The sequence below is a fragment of the Malaya genurostris genome, chromosome 2 (genome assembly GCF_030247185.1).
Source record: "Malaya genurostris strain Urasoe2022 chromosome 2, Malgen_1.1, whole genome shotgun sequence".
NCBI classification, from domain to species: domain Eukaryota; kingdom Metazoa; phylum Arthropoda; class Insecta; order Diptera; family Culicidae; genus Malaya; species Malaya genurostris.
The window spans coordinates 183,967,717-183,990,299 of record NC_080571.1 but is presented as its reverse complement, the minus strand read 5'-3'; the positions used below and the strand labels follow the sequence as shown (position 1 = coordinate 183,990,299).

Below are 22,583 nucleotides of genomic sequence, written 5' to 3'. Positions count from 1 at the left end.
GCTGTTACTGATGTTCCTGCTGACCTAATTAGTTTGAATACTTTCATCGTTACCTCTGAGATGGTTTCACGCGCTGCAAAAAAGTTGAAATGCTCATATTCTCCCGGGCCAGACGAAGATAGCATGTGTAGTCACCATATACCGAATCCTTCATTTATTAGTAAAACAATATGATGACTAAAACCATTACCATGGCTTAAACATTTTCATTAATTAGGTCATGAGGTTCCTAACTAAGTATGAGGTTCCTAACTTTAGAACAAATATTATTAGCACTGCAGAGTTGTCTAGAAGCAGAGAAAACCTGTTTATTTCAAATAAAATAAAAACAGTTAGTTGCCGTCAAACTGAAAATAAATTGTTTTGAATTCCGGATATTGTTGCTTAAAACTAGAGTATAATAAATTTAAATTAGAATGTGATTATTTTGAAAAGCACATTTGGTTTTTTTACATTTTCAAAAAAAATTCGTTGATTCAAATCAGATTTTTTTCTGTCACTTCATTGTCATAAAAATTCGTTATAATAAACCGATATTTGCATAATTTCACAGTTTTTAAACAAGTTAATCAATTTTTTAATCTAATCAACGTGAAGAGTATATTGTAGTTTAACTAGATACAAACTTTCTTCAGATTTAATTTTAATAAATTTGGTAATCGAATCGTCAACTTTAATTAAAAACATTTCGTTTTCCATCAGCTTTGCTTCATATATGTCTTTCATTATCATTTTCGTCTCAAATTGTTTAAATACAAAAAAGAAATTTATATCATCTGTCACTATATGCTGAATCTCTCCATATATATTATTGGCTCCATCCTTCAACGAAAAATAACAATCATTATGAAAATTATTCCTGTTTGATGAATGATTCCAGAGGAAGTGTTTGAACAAATAATTTTTGAATTTAAACTTAGAACATGTTCTGAATTTCGTAATACTGTTATACTTATTGATAATCATTGGATCCAAAAAGTGGAATCCTTCATTTATTATTGTTTTGTTTGGTTGTACACAGTTAAGTTTATTCCAAAAATCTGAAACATGCGGCTGGAAATTTTTAGTATCCGAATTATATCTAATATGTGACATTATGCATCGATTCGCAATCTGAACAATGGGTTCATTTGGACCTTTGACATATCTTTTCAAAACTCCATTAATGTCCTCAAATACAAATAATGAGAACGCCCAGAGTGGACCATAGTCTCTAGCACACTCTGTCAAATGCATAACAAGATGTACGTTGTATGTCATTTCATCTAGTCCATATAACTGTTGAAACTGTCTTACAAATTTATCTAGGTTTTCCGAACATGTTTTAAATGTATTATCCTGGATTTCATTCTGTAATAGTTCAGTAACTTATGTTACTAACAAAATGTGGTGCTTCAAGTATTTACTAGGTAAAAATTTTTGCAGACTTACACAACTATAGTGTAGCAACCAATGTAACCATTCATTGGCTTTCCAACTGCATCGCTCGCTTATTTTTCTAGTGTTACGCGAAGATTCAGCAAATGGACTGATCGAAATTAAGATTTTATCAATCAGAATTATTTTATCTTTAATATAAGCTGGACTACTGGGTGTTTCGAACCATATTCGACACATTTGTTTGCAAACTCCGAGCAAGATTGCGTGCATATAATCCAGTGGACAGTTTTTAACAATATCGAACTCCGGTATTCTGATTAATGGTGAAATTCCCTTAACGCCATTGATTCGGGTTTTACGGTAGCTGCTGATAGCCATCGCTTTTAATGTGTCTTGAAAATTTCTCCGTGGTAAATCTTTTTTGTAACTATATCGAATTTGTTTGCCACTTACGTCACCAGGATGTAAACAAAAACTGCACGCTTCATATCCATTATATTGCTTGAAATTTTGTATTTTACATCTTGCTTTAGTATCTACACAACAAGCAACCACTTGGACTGTATCCATAAATGATGAACCAAAAAATAATCCATCATTGTATAATGTTTTGAATGTGTTGCTGATAGGCTTTAAAAATACATCCAAATCTGGCTCTCCAATTGAAAGCCATAGTCCTGCGACAATAATATTTTTTCTTAAATATCTTAACTTAGGAGGTAGTTCATTGATGCAAATAATTATAGGCCACAGAGATTTTCTCATTGAAGAATTGAAAATTTTTACTCCATCTGTGTTGAAACTCAAAGTTATGGCATTTTGTAGTCGTCTTTTCTTAATTATGCCAGCATTTATGATGTCTGATACAAATTGGAACTGTTTAGTCTTACTTCGGTATTCTACAATACTTTCCCAATTATTATCACGAATATTTTCAACGAAATCAAAAATAATAAAAAATGACGAACTGTTACTCTTACAATTCAAACATGATGTTTTTTTCACCAATATAATAATTACACCGTTGACACATGTAATGCCGAGCGAAATTGTTTTTGGCAAAGAAATCAGTAAATTTATTTATATGTCTCTGGAATAACCTTTTTTTCAACTATTAAGTTGATCATTTGACACAAGTCTTGCAGGACCACATTAGTTAAATTATGCCGCATAAATATATTCATCAGAATGAACATTATTTCGTGTTTAGTTATGCTCAAGCTCGGATGAATAGTAGTCTCCATCGAAAAAAACTCCTGAAATATTATCAAAATTTATATGTTTACATGCGACTCCATTCATTTTGTTACAAGCTTACTGTTTCAATACTTTTTGAGTTAATATTTGAACTACCTTCGTCATATACATCTTCGAAATCGCTGTCTGACATATCTGTGTGTTCTAAGTGATTATCATAGCTTTTTGTTGGACTTTCGTTATCAAACTGATTTGAAACAGTATCTTCACAAGAAAAATCGCCACTGGAGATTGAGATTACCGAAAACTCAGACTGACTATCGCACATTTTTGCCGGATTATCATTGGTAAACTCTCCATTTTTATCCCATAAATTCGAGATAGTTTCGGTACAGGAAACATGCTGCAAATTTAATTTTAAATAGTTTTTGCGTGTACATAAACATAAAACTTCCAGTTACCGATACAATTTGTTCTGATTTAGGACAACTCGTTACTGCTATGCTATTGGGAACGGACTTAAAATTTTCTTGGTTTTTTCCACGTCTCTGTATGATTAAAATTATTATTTTACATACTGAATATACTAGAATATATTCAACCTTCCGCATTCTCCGGGAACTAGTATCGTTTCCATGAAATATATAAACCATTCTAGAAGATCTCATATTGACTGATTGGTCTATTCCGAAACAAAATATTATTTTTATGACTGTTATTTATAGCGAAAATATTTTGCTTACAGTATAACACGAGTTATCCGAAACCCTCTGAATTTGTCAGAAATTTGAAGAAACATATCATGCTGCTTACTGTTTGAATATTATACCAAATGATTTTAAAGTTTAGTTATGTAATTGCTATTTATGTTATTTATGCATATTTACTTTTCCTACATAAGAAGTTTAAAATGAAATGTTTTAATGAGAGTAAAAATAATGCGAATTAAATTTCGAATCGCTAAATCGAAAATATGCAGATTATCGTGGTTGTACAGTAGTTTGACACATACATACACTTCTAGATCTCATAAACAGAGGTGCCAGGCCTACAGATATGTCGCACAGATTTTCTCGGATATCTGACGCAATACACAGATTTGTATAGTTTATTGGTACAAGATATAGAGTTACACATATTTTGTAAATTTTTGAGGCCTTGTTTTGCTCGCTAAAACTGATCCCGATAAAAAAATTCCATATGCTTTTACCTGACACAGGTTTTTAAACTCATTGAATTGGCATCCCTGTTCATGAATTATAAAGTATACTATTTAGATGCTACGAAACAAATGTTTGAGTTAGTGTCATCATACTTTTTTCAGTTCATTGTGATATTCCATTACATTCATTTGGCTTGGGTCGACGTCAGGAAATATTCAATTAAGATGCCGAAGAAAAGACAAATTAATAAAAACAAGGTGAAAAAAGGTTCGGTTCAAGGTATTATTTACGACGCTAAATTACTTTTTATAACATACACTCAGGTTTTCATTCCTTTCAGAAAGTTTAGAAAATGGCGTCTTACAAAACAGGAAACGCAGTAAAAGGGTTGCTGATCAACTAAACAAAAGCGATTTGCAGGATGAGGTTCGTTAAATTTTTGTTAACATCCCTCAAATACTAATAATAGTCTTGGTTTATATTTTTATAGTTACAACAACTCCTACAACAATCTGGTGTTCAGATGGGACCATCCGGATTAGCATTTGTGTCGGTTATGCCCACAACCAGTCGGCTTGGGGATATTGCTATCCAGGATCCGCATGTTACGCATGACAGAGACGGATGATGCCAAATGCTCGTCAGACAATGCGTCATGCTCTGCGTCTTTCAAAAGAACTTGTCGCAATAAAGGATGGACAAAAAATTCCACAGGTAGAACAAAACATCAAGAATTTTCATTAGATTATATTTATCTTATTTACAGGCTAAATTCACTCAAACTGATGGCATTCCTATAACCGTTCAAGAATTGGTTGATCTGAACAACCGTGCTACTACAGATAGTATGTTTGTAGGTTTGTTGGCTCTGCATTTAATTAAAAAAGATAAATTGATAACGATGATTGTTACGAGACAACAATCCCATCGTTTTATGAATTTGAAAAAGCCAGATGGATCACCTCTCTATCCAGCAGGGACGAAGACGGACCCGAACATATTTGAATTTATTTGCAGTAAGTAGTATTGTGAACAATTATCAAAGTAGCTGTGTAAGTAGTAATAGAAATTGTAACCTAGGATTGTCACATTCGTGATATTTCCGATGGAATCGTTTATTCCATATTGTTCCTCGAACTATCTACAGACTTTTCTTACTTTCTCCAGCTAATTGACAGATTTTTGCTTCGATAATTTCAACCGTATTGTGAAGTCTTATATAGTTGTTAATATATGTCTATACTGTATATTGTGTGAAATATATTGATTATTGTAGTGTGTATGTTCTAGTTCCTAGGAGTGATTCAACAAAACAATTATCATTTCTTACAGACAAAGTTGCAGAACGTACAGCAATTAGTGTCGGCCAGGATAATATAATATTGATTCGTAAGCGTTGGGAGGAAAAAATCATAAGAAGATACCTGGCGCAGAAAATTGCAAATCTTAAGAAGACCGTTATATTGAAAACTTCTGGAACGAAGAAAAATAACTGAACATACACTAAGGGCGAAATATTATAACCGACCAGTGAGATTTGTTATAGTATAAGTTAATGTATGTACGAATTAAACTAAATCCTGTAATAATAAAATAAGAGTAATATATTTGTTCATTTATATCACTGTCCTTTAATTATTATTATGATGCGTATTATAGATTATAATCCAGCTAGGTTCGTGGTTGCGTCTGAATGGTAGTAACGGAAACCTACAATAAGGAAAATCTTCTCGATATCTCAAAGCTAATTATAAATTAACTTTACATAGAATGTTCAGATCAATTTTCTACATGAATAAAATTAGGATTTTGAATAGTAACGTAACCTAACTGCCTATTATCCAAATAGTTAATTCTGTTTCTACCATTTCCCAAATGGTTAATATGATTTATCTAATCATATGTATATAGTTTATCGGAACATTACTGGAATGGTGTTTTTAAAATTATTTATTGTTGCAGAACGATACAAGTTATGGAATTTATGTATTACCGACACATGCGGGCGCTGCCATTCGATCATTCACTGCTGTAGAAGATCTTTTTGAGTTTGGCGAATCATCCAGCCGCTTAGCTAGTAAAGTCAAACGATCTTCTGTGTTTTGATATTTTTTCTAGTCTTTAATTTTTGTTTTTAATTAAATTATGTGTATTTTGTTTTTAATAATGTTATGTGACTATTAGTTTTAGATGTATTGTGATAATTATTATGTGTTGTTTTTTAAAAGATGGTGGTTTTTGCGCCCGTTTGAGAATGACATATTTTATGTTCAACTCAAATGGGTTTTTCTCCACCCATATACATGTAGATTTCGTATCCGATGGATATTACAATAATAAATAAATAAATAAATAAATAAATAAATCTTTCAATTAACGCTTATTTTGCGATTAAATTGTATTGAAACGTACAGAATTGTAAAGTAATTTTATGTTTAATTACGTGCATGAAAATAGATGTAAATTCACAAAATATTTTTATCTGTGTAGCTACCATTTTACTGCATCGCGTTCGAGTAAAATATTCCGAACAATGTTTAATATCATAGAGAATTCTAGACTCTGATCCTTCTGCTTGCCAGAAATGAAACCCGTAAGCATTTTGATAGTTTCTTTCACTGAAATATGCAAATCCGAAACGACACATTCGACATCAAAATTCTATATGTTGCTATTTTTGTGACCGTTGGGACCGCTCATTTGTGAAAAAGCTACAATCGAAATCACGTAAAAAGAGAACTTTTAATCAAAACAGGCTCAGTTTAAAATCGATCGGCAATCTGAGCAGACGTGTGCGGCTCGTTCGCAAAGTCAGTTTCACTTCAAACAAGAGCGATTGCGTCATCTGGCTGGACTGTTGTTTGCATTGGAGAAAAAGAAAACGAAAACTGAACAACAATGGGTAACATTATACAAAATCCGCCATTCTAATGGGTCTAAATGTTATCTACAACTATTAGGATTTTCATTGCCGTTTCAACCTTCCGAGTGAACGGACGTGCTTTGTGTTTACTGCGAAAGCGTTGAAAGCGTTGAAAACCAGTGCTGTTTGTGTGATAAAGTGACCGGACGATCAAAACTAGATCGCTATTGTGTAATAGACAATAGTGCTTTTTCCTGTGAGAGGTTTTATGCACATTATATACTGAAGCAGTGCATTGTTGTGAGCGGACGATCGAAACAGTACCGTTAGCCGGTGATTGTTTGATCGATCAAAACAGGTCCAGCGGTGTACGTGATATCACTGTGCGGATTACAAAAGAGTGTGCTTTTTCCTCTCGGAGGTTTTTTGCACACCATCGAAGCGGCGATACGCCGATCGACGAGGGCAGGGCCTTGGTGGCCCCTGTTGGATTTAAGTTAAGTAATATAATTTAGTTTTTTTCCTTCCTGCATTCGATTATTCTATTTCTCCCCGATTCATTTATTTCTGCGCGGAAGTAGTTCCGCTATGTCTAATTTAAATCCTGACCCTCCCGTTCCCGATGATCAAATGGAGACTTTCCTTGAATGTAAAAAGTCTCGCATAAAGAGCTATCCGGATGGGCTCGCTTTACCGGCCGGGCCTTATGCGGTCTATTTCCGGACCAAATCTAAATAAAAAAAATTAAATATTTTTAAAATATCGCGGGACCTGACATCGCGATATAATACCATCAAAAGTATTGATAGGATACGTCCAGACAAGCTCAGGGTCCTGTTTACCAGCTCAAAACAGGCTAATGAGCTTGTTCAAAAGGATCCTTTTACGCAGGAGTACCGCGTCTATGTACCAGCTCGCGAAGTAGAAATCGACGGTGTGGTCACCGATTCGAGTTTGACTTGCGAGGACGTTCTTAAGTACGGGGTGGGCTGTTTTAAGGATCCCTCACTTAAGAATGTCAAGATACTGGATTGCAAGCGATTGCATTCAGTATCGATCGCCGGGGATGGAATAAAGTCCTATCCCCAATCAGACTCTTATCGTGTGACCTTCGCCGGCTCTGCTTTGCCCAACTACATCCTCTTGGACCGGGTTCGTTTGCCTGTTCGCCTATTCGTACCCCGAGTAATGAATTGTACTAATTGCAAACAACTGGGGCATACAGCTACCCATTGCAGCAATAAGCCACGTTGTGCTAACTGTGGGGAAGCTCATGCGGACGGCTCTTGCGGTAAGGATGCTGAAAAGTGTCTCTACTGTAAGGAGGGTCCGCATGACCTCTCTGATTGTCCCACTTACAAACTGCGAGGTGATCGAATGAAGCGTTCCCTAAAGGAGCACTCCAAGCGTTCCTTCGCAGAGATGCTTAAAAGTGCCACCCCTCCTAAACAGACAACGAACCCATATGCCTGCTTGTCAACTGACGAGAGCGATTATGACGACCCTTTGGAAGGTCCATCTTCGGCGGTCCCTCATAGCTGTAGAAAAAGAATAAATAAATCCTCTCATAAGCTACCTAGTAAGGGTTCGAAGGTGTCTTCCGAAGGGATTCGAAAAGTTACAGCTAACGGGAATCGTGACAAACCACCGAAGCAAAAAGCTCCTGGTCTCGGAAAACTCAATTCCGAGATGGAATTCCCACGACTTCCCGGGACTACAAAATCCCCAAGCGTCCCAGAAAATCTACCAGAGAACCAACTAGGTGCTGGACTTATCAAGTTCTCTGATGTTGTGGACTGGATTTTCACAACTTTCAATATTTCAGACCCTCTTAGAAGCATTTTAATTGCTTTCATGCCAACAGTAAAAACATATCTGAAGCAGTTGACTGCAAATTGGCCCCTTCTCTCAGCGATTGTATTCTTCGATGGCTAAATCATCCACCGAGGTCACGGATCTAATCACTGTTTTACAGTGGAATTGCAGAAGTATCATCCCAAAAATAGATTCTTTTAAATTTTTAGTAAATAATCTGAAATGTGACGCATTTGCATTGTGCGAAACTTGGCTAACTTCTGAAATATCCTTGAACTTCCACGATTTTAACATTATTCGTCAGGATCGAGATGATCCCTATGGAGGAGTATTTTTAGGGATCAAAAAGTGCTATTCTTTTTATCGAATTAACCTCCCCTCGATACCAGGTATTGAAGTTGTCGCATGTCATGTTACAATCAACGGTAAGGACCTTTGTATTGCTTCCATCTACATTCCACCGAGAGCCTTGGTTGGGCATCGGCGGCTCAGTAATATCATAGAGCTCCTTCCCGCACCGAGGTTGATTTTAGGAGACTTTAACTCACGGTACGGGATGGGGCTGTCTTCACGACGATAACAGATCAGCTATGATCCATAATATTTTCGACAACTTCAATATGACAATCTTGAATACGGAAGAAGTGACACGGATTCCTGCACCACCAGGAAGACCAAGTGCGCTTGATTTATCCCTTTGCTCGACATCGCTACGGTTGGATTGCACGTGGGAGGTAATTCCTGATCCCCACGGTAGCGATCATCTACCGATCGTAATATCAATCCCCAGCGGCTCAAAACCATCGAAGACAATCAATGTTTCGTATGACCTCACACGAAATATTGATTAGAATAGCTATGCGACCGCGATATCTGAGAAACTTGAAAGAACTCAACAAGAGTACACGTTTTTGGCTGGCTTGATTCTCGACACCGCGACCCAAGCTCAGACGAAACGCGTACCCGGCGCGAAAACTAACATCCGTCCTCCCAACCCGTGGTGGGACAAAGAGTGCACAAATTTAAACCCGGAGAGAGCCTCCGCGTATAAAATATTCAGAAAAAATGGAACACCTGATAATTACCGGAATTACGCGGCGTTAGACGTTAAAACTAAGAACTTGATTAGAGCCAAGAAACGCGGTTAGTGGCGTCGGTTTATAGACGGCTTAACGAAAGAAACATTTATGAGCACTCTTTGGAACACAGCCCGACGAATGCGCAATCATAACACCACGAATGAAAGCGAGGAATACTCCAACCGCTGGATATTCGATTTCGCTAAAAAAGTATGCCCAGACTCTGTTCCGGAACAGAAGATCACCCGCGCCGCGACACCAAATACAAACGAATCACCGTTTTCGATGGTAGAGCTCTCACTTGCACTTTTGTCATGTAACAATAAAGCCCCGGGATTAGACAGAATAAAATTCAACTTGTTGAAAAATCTGCCTGACCCCGCCAAAAGGCGCTTGCTGAATTTAATCAACAAGTTCCTCACGGGTAATATTGTCCCACACGACTGGAGACAAGTAAGAGTTATCGCCATTCAAAAACCAGGGAAACCAGCCTCCGATCACAATTCGTATCGGCCGATTGCTATGCTTTCCTTTATCCGGAAATTGTTCGAAAAAATGATTCTGTTTCGTCTAAACAACTGGGTCGAGACTAATGGTTTACTTTTAGATACACAATTCGGTATCCGCAGGGGCAAAGGAACGAACGATTGTCTTGCGTTGCTTTCAACCGAAATTCAAATGGCATTTGCTCATAAAGAACAAATGGCGTCAGTTTTCCTAGACATTAAGGAGGCTTTTGACTCAGTTCCTATAAATATCCTATCTGAGAAGCTGCATCAGCATGGTCTTTCGCCAGTTTTGAACAACTTTTTACTTTTTCGACAATACGATTCAGCTATATGGGTCTTCCTCAGGGCTCATATGCTTAAGCCCCCTTTTATACAATTTTTACGGAAGTAATATCGATGAATGTACAAACACATCTTGCACGCTAAGACAACTTGCCGACGACAGCGTTGGACCCGTAGGACCCCAAGCTGCCGATCTCCAAGGACCATTACAAGATACTCTCGACAACTTGTCATCATGGGCTCTTCAGATGGGTATCGAGTTCTCTACGGAGAAAACTGAGCTGGTTGTACAGGGTGATTTTTTAAGAGCTTGAGAACTTTTTTAAACAATAAAACGCATAAATTTGCAAAATCTCATCGGTTCTTTATTTTAAACGTTAGATTGGTACATGACATTTACTTTTTGAAGATAATTTCATTTAAATGTTGACCGCGGCTGCGTCTTAGGTGGTCCATTCGGAAAGTCCGCTTTTTTATCGACAAATTTTGTTCAGCGATGAGGCTCATTTCTGGTTGAATGGCTACGTAAATAAGCAAAATTGCCGCATTTGGAGTGAAGAGCAACCAGAAGCCGTTCAAGAACTGCCCATGCATCCCGAAAAATGCACTGTTTGGTGTGGTTTGTACGCTGGTGGAATCATTGGACCGTATTTTTTCAAAGATGCTGTTGGACGCAACGTTACAGTGAATGGCGATCGCTATCGTTCGATGCTAACAAACTTTTTGTTGCCAAAAATGGAAGAACTGAACTTGATTGACATGTGGTTTCAACAAGATGGCGCTACATGCCACACAGCTCGCGATTCTATGGCCATTTTGAGGGAAAACTTCGGAGAACAATTCATCTCAAGAAATGGACCGGTAAGTTGGCCACCAAGATCATGCGATTTGACGCCTTTAGACTATTTTTTGTGGGGCTACGTCAAGTCTAAAGTCTACAGAAATAAGCCAGTAACTATTCCAGCTTTGGAAGACAACATTTCCGAAGAAATTCGGGCTATTCCGGCCGAAATGCTCGAAAAAGTTGCCCAAAATTGGACTTTCCGAATGGACCACCTAAGACGCAGCCGCGGTCAACATTTAAATGAAATTATCTTCAAAAAGTAAATGTCATGTACCAATCTAACGTTTAAAATAAAGAACCGATGAGATTTTGCAAATTTTATGCGTTTTATTGTTTAAAAAAGTTCTCAAGCTCTTAAAAAATCACCCTGTATTTTCGAGGAAGCGAGAACCAGCACAACTACAGCTTCAACTAGGGGATGAAAACATAGCTCAGGTCTTCACATTCAAATATCTCGGGGTCTGGTTCGACTCCAAAGGCACTTGGGGATGTCACATTAGGTATCTGAAACAAAAATGCCAGCAGAGAATCAACTTTCTTCGTACAATAACCGGATCATGGTGGGGTGCCCACCCAGGAGACCTGATCAGGTTGTATCAAACAACGATATTGTCCGTGATGGAATACGGATGCTTCTGCTTCCGATCCGTGGCAAACACTCATTTCATCAAGCTGGAAAGAATTCAGTATCGTTGTTTGCGTATTGCCTTGGGTTGCATGCAATCGACTCATACGATGAGCCTCGAAGTGCTGGCGGGCGTTCTTCCACTAAAAAACCGGTTCTGGGATCTCTCATATCGTTTGCTCATTCGATGCGACATTATGAATCCTCTCGTGATTGAAAACTTCGAAAGGTTAGTTGAGCTTAAGGTAGCGCTTCGCCGTGGTCACGGGAGTTCGCTGCCTATCTCAGGGTTTCAAGCACTTTACCCAAAATTGTGAGAAAACGGGGAAGAAAACGGAAATTCCAAGAACATACGATTCTAGATAATTAATTTTTCTATCGATTCGTATATAAATTGTGCCTGATAAACATATTTATCGAAAGATTTCGTGCGAGTTATAAAAATAAATGAGTTTTTCCTTATTCTTTCGCACGCACACAATGTCAACGCATGCATTGGGGTGTGCAAAATGCTACATGCGGTAGACGCTAACAACATTTCTTTTGTTTTCGTTGTCCGTTCTCTCTGCGTAAACGTTGAATATAGATGAGTAGAAAATGTAAGTAAGTGTTACTACTTTGTAAAATCATTTCTATTCATGTTTCAGTAGAACCAGAAATCAGTAATGATTTTCATCGCTACTAGCTTTGACGCTTTGTTGAAAACGTAGCACATCCCTACATATGCGAGTTGTTTATAGCGAGAAAAGAAAAAAAGAAAACCAAATTTTAACAAAACTCGCACGGAATCTCGCGAAAGAAAAGCTTTCTAACTTATATTTTTCGCCAAATGCATAGTAAAATCATTTACCTACAATCGTATGTTTTTGATTTTTCGTGAATCGGGTTAGTATTTTAGAAATTTGCAATTTAGGGTGAAATTTCGGCGACAAAGCAAGAGGAAGCAGTGAGTTGTCTTGCTTCGACCTGACCACGGCGAAGCGCTACCTTAACTCTCAAACCCGTTTTATGTCCTTGTATTTTGATTACATGGCTCAGAATATTAATCCTTCTTCGTTTGTTTAGAACCGTGCTCATTTCTTGGATACTTCTGATTCTACTGTGTTTTTCGTTATATCCATGAGAGAAGAAATTCGTGGAATTCCGGATTACGTGCGCCCTCAAGTGGCCCCAAATTTTTTTTATAATAAATTTAGAACAGTCAACTGTGAAAAGGTGTTTTACACTGACGGATCAAACATTAACGAGTCCACAGGCTTCGGCATCTTCAATCAAAACATCACCGCTTCTTACATACTCAGTGATCCCGCTTCAGTTTACGTCGCAGAATTAGCTGCTATTCAGTACACCCTCGAGATCATTGAAACCTTACCCAAAGACCATTACTTTATCGTCACGGACAGTCTAAGCTCAGTAGATGCTCTCCGGGCAATGAAGCCAGGAAAGTATCCCCCATATTTCCTGGGGAAAATACGGGAACATTTGAGAACTTTATTTGAACGGTCTTATTTAATAGCGTTAGTCTGGGTCCCTTCGCATTGCTCCATTCCGGGCAATGAAAAGGCAGACTCATTGGCTAAAGTGGGCGTATTGGAAGGTGATATTTATGAAAGACCAATCTGCCTCAATGAATTTTTCAGTATTTTTCGTCAGAAAACTCACGAAAGTTGGCAAACTTCATGGACGAATGACGGACTGGGACGATGCCTAAACTCCATTATCCCTAAGGTATCGACGAAACCTTGGTTCAAGGGGATGAACGTGAGTCGTGATTTCATTCGCGTTATGTCACGGCTCATGTCAAATCACTATACATTCAACGCACATCTCCGGCGTATCGGGATCGTGGAGAACGGGCTCTGCACCTGTGGCGACGGTTATCAGGACATCGAGCATGTCGTGTGGTCGTGTGTAGAGTATCGCGACGCCAGGTCGAAGCTACTGGAATCCCTTAGGGCCCGAGGTAGATCGCCTGAGGTTCCGGTTCGGGATGTGTTGGCGAGTCGGGATAGTTTATATATGCTTCTCATATACCTTAAACACATTGATATACAAGTAAGCTAAGTCTTGGCATTACATTCCTTTCGTGGAATTTGGCCTTTCTGTCCAACAGACTTCGCAGCCAATTCTTAGCGTACATCATCATTGTCGTGAATACGACTTACTTTACTATGGGGCTAACTACCAATAGAATCGAAATTTTTCAATTTAAACGTGTATAGCAAAAGCATTGAAGTATTTCAATAGTACACTATTGAAAAACCTGTCTCATTTGCTCCATGTCAACACCAGCCAATCAGAACGCGTTCTAAGGAAGAGAACAAAATATCTGCTGCTGTACAACAAATCGTCCGGGAAAAATGTTCCGAAAAGTGGTGAATATCGCAGTGAGTTCCTCAATTTGGTCCTTGTGAATGCTAGAAACGAATCCCTACAGCATATTGATAGTTTCTTTCAATAAATTATGCAAATCCGAAATGAAATAAACGACAATAAAATTCTGTATGCGGCTATTTTTATAGCCGTTAGGACCGCCCATTAGTGAAAAAGCTACAAACGAAATCACATAAAAGGAAATCTCTTAACAAAAATTCAATCAGTTTGGATTCAATCGCCACTGCGAGCAGATGTGTTTTGTGTCGTCTGCACGCTTTCGACAAGAGCGATTACGTCACAGCTGCCAGTCATTAGCATTGGAAAAAACAACGGTGGAGAGCATTGCACAATATCAGCCGAGCTAATGGCTCTAAAAGTTTTCTAAAGAACTATTAGGATTTGTTGTTCGCAAATCGTAGGGAAATATCCTCAGTTTACGGCAAATCAAGAACAGTTTGCTTAGATTTGTGCACTTTTCACTGTGTGAAATTCACAGTAATCGAGATCAAGTGAAGCCTTTTTTTTGCGAAAAATGTTCCAGAGTTTAATGTCGTAGAGAATTACGCAATTTGACTCTTCTGAATGCTGGAAACGAATCCCTACAGCATATTGATAGTTTCTTTCAATAAAATATGCAAATCCGGAAAATGCGTGCATAATTCATACAATTGATATTCGGAAGTGTTAAGGAACATGTCAGTTGTTTTCGTATTCACGACATCCAGTTATGTCTCTGACATTACCCACCCGCTTTTTTTGTCGTGAATACGACTTACTTTACAATGGGGTGACTTTTCAAAATTTACCCTCTGAGAGAGTGATAAGTTTTTGATCGTGAATATCTCTTGTTGTATCTAACGAATCAACATAATTTTTGCTACATGCCATCGTAAATATGATCACAATTTTATGATAAAATTTTCAGTGGTGTGACATAATCTCAAATAATTCAAAATTAAACTTTTCTGAAATGTTTGGTATAAATGAGTATCAAAGAGGATAATTCATAAGGCGCATTTGCCTTTCTCGTATTTTTAAAGCTCATAGCTCAGTGATCTGTGAAAGGATTTATATAATCTAACTGCCAAAAGAATCGAAATTTTTCAACTTAAACGTATATAGCAAAAGCATTGAAGTATTTCAATAGTACACTATTGAAAACACTGTTCCATTTGACCCATGGCAACACCAGCCAATCAGAACGCGTTCTGAGGAAGAGAACAAAATATCTGCTGCTGTACAACAAATTGTTCGAGAAAATGTTCCGAACAGTGTTTAATATCGTAGTGAGTTCCACAAGTTGGTCCTTCTGAAAGGAAGGAATGAATCCCGTACAGTATCCGGATAGTTTCTTTCGATGAAATGCAAATCCGAAATAAAAAAAGGCGGGTGAGTACTGTCAGAGACATAACTGGATGTCGTGAATACGAAAAAACTGACACGCTCCCATCACTTTTCCGAATATCAGTTAGTTGATTGATTGTATGAATTGTGCAAGCTTTCCTCTTTTTCACTAATAGAATTTGAAGCGATACACCTACATTAAAGTACAGATTAGTTACATTAAACAGCTACTATTTTACAACTATATATTCCAAACTTGAAACAATTCCTTTTTAATTTGCTAATATTGGAAGCTAGGTACGACAAATTTGTAGTTTATTTTTATTGAAGCTATGAAGTTCGAAGATATCTGATTCTTCTCGAAATTTCAGTACTAGACAATTGCAATGGCCTGGTCTGAAATGTATCTACGATCTTCGGTATGCAAGAGTGATTCTAATAATAATAATAATGATAATAATATTAATAATAATAATAATAATAATAATGATAATACAGATTAATCTGTATATATGGCAACCCTGTTTCGCAAGGCATATTTTCACACGACCCCATACTAGTATAAAGATGTGTTCAACATTCGCTTTCGCATTGCCGTTCGTACTTGAATGAGTTAGTGACGGTACAAATCTGCCATCTTTTCGGTGCCATCGTGCTGACGGTGTCTCGTACGTTCAGAGTAGCTGCTTTAACTTAAATGACGCTATTTCTTTTTTTTTTGCATAAATATCTGTTTATTACTCTTATTTTTGTGTATTACATCAACATTTTACAGTACAAGTGCTTTGACCCTTTGGCCTTTCATCTTTGTTGTTCATACGATTCGTTATTAATAATAGGTGTTTTAGTTACTCTTGTTTTACATACTAATGTTTAATCATAATATTTATTTTAATTATTTATAAAATGTCTACCTACTTATAACTATCCCTAACCTAATACGTACAAATTTCGAATTATTTGTATTTCAGAGATTGAGCACCTCTCTTTAAATGTCGTGCAGTATTGTTCGAATTTTTGTTCTAGTATATCCAGTGAGGCCATCTCATGTACTTCTCTAGTCCTTGTCCAAGGGGGAAGATTTAGAATCATCTTTAAGATCTTACTTTGAATGCGCTGAAGTCTAAGTTTGTGCGTTCGTGCACAGCCCCGCCAAACAGGGACTGCGTATTTAATTGCGGGGTAGATGATTTGTTTATAGACAGCCATCTGATTCTTCAGGCACAGTTTAGATGTTCTACAAATCAGCGGATACAGAGACCTGATGAGTATGCTACATTTTTGAACGATTTTGTCAACATGTGACCTGAATATCAGATGTCTGTCAAAGGTGAGTCCTAGATAGATACCTTATGATCAAAAAAGAACCGGAATTTTCACCTTAAAATTCCCGCGCTTGGCCAATCGGTAAACTGGGAATAGGAAGAATGGGCAGAACTTAATCGTGAATATTTCGACTTGTAATAACGGCAGCAACATAATTCATTCACCATTTCATCAAAAATATGATCAGGAATTTATAATAATATTTTGAACATTGTGAGATAACCAGAAATAACTCAAAAATTAAGTTTTTTAAAACTTTGAAAACAACGCGGAAAACTTTTTACATTTGCTTGGCTTTTTCGCGCAAGGACGACGATTTTGAGGTAGTCAGGCACATATCTTCAACTGATTGCGTATAAAAGGGGAACCGTGAGTGGTTAAAAACCTCAAACGCTCAGGTCGCAACTCTCATTTGGACTTCAGTCGTCAGGTGGAGCAGTCGTCAATGAAAGCAGACCTTTTGCGTGGTATAAAGCCTCAAACGCTCAGGTCGTGCTCTCATTTGGACTTCAACCGTCGGGAGCAGTGGTCGTCAATAATGAGAGCAGACCTTTTGCGTGGTGCCAAACCTCAAACGCTCAGGTCGTGCTCTCATTTGGACTTCAGTCGTCAGGTGGAGCAGTCGTCAATGAAATCAGACCTTTTGCGTGATGCCAAACCTCAAACGCTTAGGTCGTGCTCTCATTTGGACTTCAATCGTCAGGTGGAGCAGTCGTCAATGAAAGCAGACCTTTTGCGTGGTATAAAGCCTCAAACGCTCAAGTCGTGCTCTCATTTGGACTTCAGTCATCAGGTGGAGCAGTCGTCAATGAAAGCAGACCTTTTGCGTGGTATAAAGCCTCAAACGCTTAGGTCGTGCTCTCATTTGGACTTCAATCGTCAGGTGGAGCAGTCGTCAATGAAAGCAGACCTTTTGCGTGGTATAAAGCCTCAAACGCTTAGGTCGTGCTCTCATTTGGACTTCAATCGTCGGGAGCAGTGGTCGTCAATAATGAAAGCAGACCTTTTTCATGGTATAAAGCCTCAAACGCTTAGGTCGTGCTCTCATTTGGACTTCAATCGTCAGGTGGAGCAGTCGTCTATGAAATTATAGTTTTAGAATTGCAACTGATCTCTGAGTCTGTTCTTGGTTCTAAGTTTAGTTCTTGAACTCAGGTCCAGTTCCTTATTCTAGAATTCTTCTATTTGGTTCTTTTTAGAACCATAATAATACTCTCAAAGAATTATGCGAAATGTTGCTTTACTCTATACAACCCATTTGATGGTCGTGGCGAAAAATCATTTTCAAGTTTCAGAGCTTAGTTCCGGAATATGGGTTTAGAATTCAGAGCCTGTGTGCTGAACTGGATTCTGGAAAAAGAGTCCGGAACTGATTTCAGTTTCGAAATTGTAGTTCTAGAACTATAATCCAACTGAATTCTGAATCTGTTCTAAGTTCTGAATTTAGTTCTTGAACTCAGGTTCAGTTCCAAATTCCAGAAATTCTTCAAATAGGTTCTTTTTGTCGTGAATACGACTTACTTTACTATGGGGTGCCTTTTCAAAATTAGCCATATGGAAGAATGGGCAGAACTTAATCGTGAATATCTCGACTTGTATTAAAGGCAGCAACATAATTCTTTCACTATTTCATCAAAAATGTGATCAGAAATTTAGGACAATATTTTGAACAGTGTGAGATAAGCACAAACAAATCAAAAATTAAGTTTTCTGAAAATTTTAAAACAACGCGGAAAACTCTTTACTTTTGCTTGCGTTTTTCGCGCAATGACGACGATTTTGAGGTAGTCAGGCACATATCTTCAACTGAACGTTGTAAAAGGGGAACCGTGGTCGAAAATCGATCATTTCTTCTTGTGCGTTGGATGAAAGCAGACGTCAAGGCGAGAAGACGCATTCAAACGGCACCGGAGAGCGCACCTTCTGCGTGGTTAAAAACCTCAAACGCTCAGGTCGTAGTTTTCATTTGCCTTCCGGTCGTCACGCATTAAACCAGTTTCGCATAATTTGTCACTGCGTGTGGATGTGTCGGTTTGTATGCAAAGCTAGTTTCAATTCAAGCAAGAACGATTGCATCAGCTGCTGGTGCTTTGCATTGGAGAGAAAGAAAACAAGAAACAAAAAGGGGACAACATTATATAAAATCAGCCGTTCTAATGGCTCTAAATGTTATCTAAAGAACTATTAAGATTACTTCTTTGAAATTCGAAGGTAGAAATCATCAGTTTAGTGAAAATCCAAAATAATTTGATTTTGTTCGTGCACTTTTCGCAGTGCGAAAATCGTTCAAGATAAATGTTCCGAACTGTGCTAAATATCGTAGAGAATTCCACAATTTGGTCCTTCTAAAAGTCTCTAAATCCTGTACAGCATCTTGATAGTTTCTTTCAATGAAATATGCAAATCCGAAATGAGATAATCGACGTCAAAAATCGTTGAAAATTTTAGTAGTGAAAAGGGGGAAAGTTTCGCAATTCACACAATCGATCAACTATCAATTCGAATTCGAAAGTGTAAAGAAATCGTGTCAGTTTTACTCGTATTCAAAACATCCAGTTATGTCTCTGACATTACACAAACGTACTTTTTTGTTTGGCGTCTATACAAGGAAGTTGAAAAATTTTCGTGTGGCGATTTTTGTAATGGATGAAAATTTAGAACAACATGCGTGCATCAAATTTTGTGTTGCAAATGGATTTAAGTGTTCCGAAACGTTGAAAATGTTAGAAAAGGCCTTTGATGAATCGTGTCTAGGAAAAAGACTTGAAAATGATACGAGTGATATAAACGCTTCAAAGGTCGCCCAACAACACTGTTTTTTTTTCGATATTCGTGGTGTGGTGCACTATGAATTCCTTTCGGACGGTCAAACGGTTAATAAGGAATATTATTTGGCCGTTATGCCTCATTTGCGTGATGCCATTCGCAAAAATTGCCAGACTTATGGAAGGAAAACTCATGGATTTTACACCACGATAATGCGCCGGCTCACACAGCGTTGGTTATGTCGCAGTTTTTGGCCAAAAACTCAACCAATATCATCAACCAAGCACCATACTCTCCAGATATGGCCCCGTGTGACTTTTTCCTCTTCCCCAGACTCAAATTGCCATTGCGGGGAACGCGTTTTGAGACCATAGAGAAAATAAAAGAAAATTAGCTCCATGAACTAAAGGCCATACCTTCGGCGACCTATAAAACTTGTATGGAAAATTGAATCAAGCGTTGGCATGCATGTATTGCCGCTGGAGGAGAGTACTTTGAAGGCGATAATAAAGAAATTTATTAAAAGTTGAAATTTTGCGTTTTTGCCTTTCTCATATAGAAAGGTTATGCAATCACTATGAAAACCGGCTTTTGAACCGAGGCCCGGAGGGCCGAGTGTAATATACCATTCGACTCAGTTCGTCGAGTACGCAAAATGTCTGTGTGTGTATGTGCGTATGTGTGTATGTAACGTTTTTTTGCACTAACTTTTCTCGGAGATGGCTGAGCCGATTTTCACAAACTTAGATTCAAATGAAAGGTCTTGTGGTCCCATACAAAATTCCTGAATATCATTTGGATCCGACTTCCGGTTTCGGAATTATGGGGTAAAATGTGCAAAATATTGTGAAAATAAGTCCACTAACTTTTCTCAGAGATGGCTGAACCGATTTTCACAAACTTAGATTCAAATTAAAGGTCTTGAGGTCCGATAAAAAATTCCTGAATATTATTTGGATCCAACTTCTGGTTCGGGAGTTATGGGGTAAAATGTGCAAAAAAATGAAAATATGTTTTCTAACTTTTCTCATAGTTGGCGCGACCGATTTTCACAAGCTTCGATTCAAATGAAAGGTCCTGTGATCCCATACGTAATTCCTGAATTCCATGCGGATCCGACTTCCGGATCCGGAAATATAGGGTAAAGTGTGTTAAAAGTTGTACACCATCACTGAAAATGGGGAAAAACCATAAAAAAATTTCTAAATCGACCTCAAATGTTTTCCAATTGTTAGTTTTTATTATTAGACGGTCAAACAAACCGATTTCGGTTATTCTTTTAAGAATCGAAGAAAATTATTTTGTAGAATACCACAGTATTATACATGATAGTTTGATTGATATGAGAAAGGCATCATTACACTACTAGGTGGATTAAAACAGGTTTTTAATAAAATTCCGGTTCTTTTTTGATTATAAGGTATATATATATATATATATATATATATATATATATATATATATATATATATATATATATATATATATATATATATATATATATATATATATATATATATATATATATATACATATACATATATATATATATATATATATATATATATATATATATATATATATATATATATATATATATATATATATATATATATATATATATATAGATATATATATATATATATATATATATATATATATATATATATATATATATATACATTATAATCAACAAAGAACCGGAATTTTATTAAAAACCTGTTTTAATCCACCTAGTGGTGTAATGATGCCTTTCTCATATCAATCAAACTATCATGTATAATACTGTGGTATTCTACAAAATAATTTTCTTCGATTCTTAAAAGAATAACCGAAATCGGTTTGTTTGACCGTCTACTAATAAAAACTAACAATTGGAAAACATTTGAGGTCGATTTAGAAATTTTTTTATGGTTTTTCCCCATTTTCAGTGATGGTATACAACTTTTAACACACTTTACCCTATATTTCCGGATCCGGAAGTCGGATCCGCATGGAATTCAGGAATTACGTATGGGATCACAGGACCTTTCATTTGAATCGAAGCTTGTGAAAATCGGTCGCGCCAACTATGAGAAAAGTTAGAAAACATATTTTCATTTTTTTGCACATTTTACCCCATAACTCCCGAACCAGAAGTTGGATCCAAATAATATTCAGGAATTTTTTATCGGACCTCAAGACCTTTAATTTGAATCTAAGTTTGTGAAAATCGGTTCAGCCATCTCTGAGAAAAGTTAGTGGACTTATTTTCACAATATTTTGCACATTTTACCCCATAATTCCGAAACCGGAAGTCGGATCCAAATGATATTCAGGAATTTTGTATGGGATCACAAGACCTTTCATTTGAATCTAAGTTTGTGAAAATCGGCTCAGCCATCTCCGAGAAAAGTTAGTGCAAAAAAACGTTACATACACACATACGCACATACACACACAGACATTTTGCGTACTCGACGAACTGAGTCGAATGGTATATGACACTCGGCCCTCCGGGCCTCGGTTCAAAAGCCGGTTTTCATAGTGATTGCATAACCTTTCTATATGAGAAAGGCAAAAACGCAAAATTTCAACTTTTAATAAATTTCTTTATTATCGCCTTCAAAGTACTCTCCTCCTGCGGCAATACATGCATGCCAACGCTTGATCCAATTTTCCATACAAGTTTTATAGGTCGCCGAAGGTATGGCCTTTAGTTCATGGAGCTAATTTTCTTTTATTTTCTCTATGCTCTCAAAACGCGTTCCCCGGAATGGCAATTTGAGTCTGGGGAAGAGGAAAAAGTCACACGGGGCCATATCTGGAGAGTATGGTGCTTGGTTGATGATATTGGTTGAGTTTTTGGCCAAAAACTGCGACATAACCAACGCTGTGTGAGCCGGCGCATTATCGTGGTGTAAAATCCATGAGTTTTCCTTCCATAAGTCTGGCAATTTTTGCGAATGGCATCACGCAAATGAGGCATAACGGCCAAATAATATTCCTTATTAACCGTTTGACCGTCCGAAAGG

The 22,583-nt window shown here is 37.3% G+C and overlaps 1 protein-coding gene and 2 long non-coding RNA genes across 4 annotated transcripts in view; 1 reads left to right on the top strand and 2 right to left on the bottom strand.

Annotated features, from left to right (window-relative positions):
- LOC131432670 (transcription factor HNF-4 homolog) overlaps positions 1-22,583 on the bottom strand; it is a 330,127-nt gene that overhangs the window by 225,872 nt on the left and 81,672 nt on the right. The gene's annotated exons all lie outside the window — the stretch shown is intronic.
- On the bottom strand, positions 512-3,301 carry LOC131432672 (uncharacterized). Its single transcript, XR_009229937.1, has 4 exons — positions 3,180-3,301; positions 3,039-3,125; positions 2,699-2,980; positions 512-2,636 (listed from the first exon to the last, which is right to left on the bottom strand). It is a non-coding gene; the product is annotated as an uncharacterized LOC131432672 (long non-coding RNA).
- Positions 3,754-5,317, top strand: LOC131432671 (uncharacterized). The gene is made up of 5 exons (XR_009229936.1): positions 3,754-4,019; positions 4,081-4,166; positions 4,231-4,454; positions 4,507-4,756; positions 5,073-5,317. It is a non-coding gene; the product is annotated as an uncharacterized LOC131432671 (long non-coding RNA).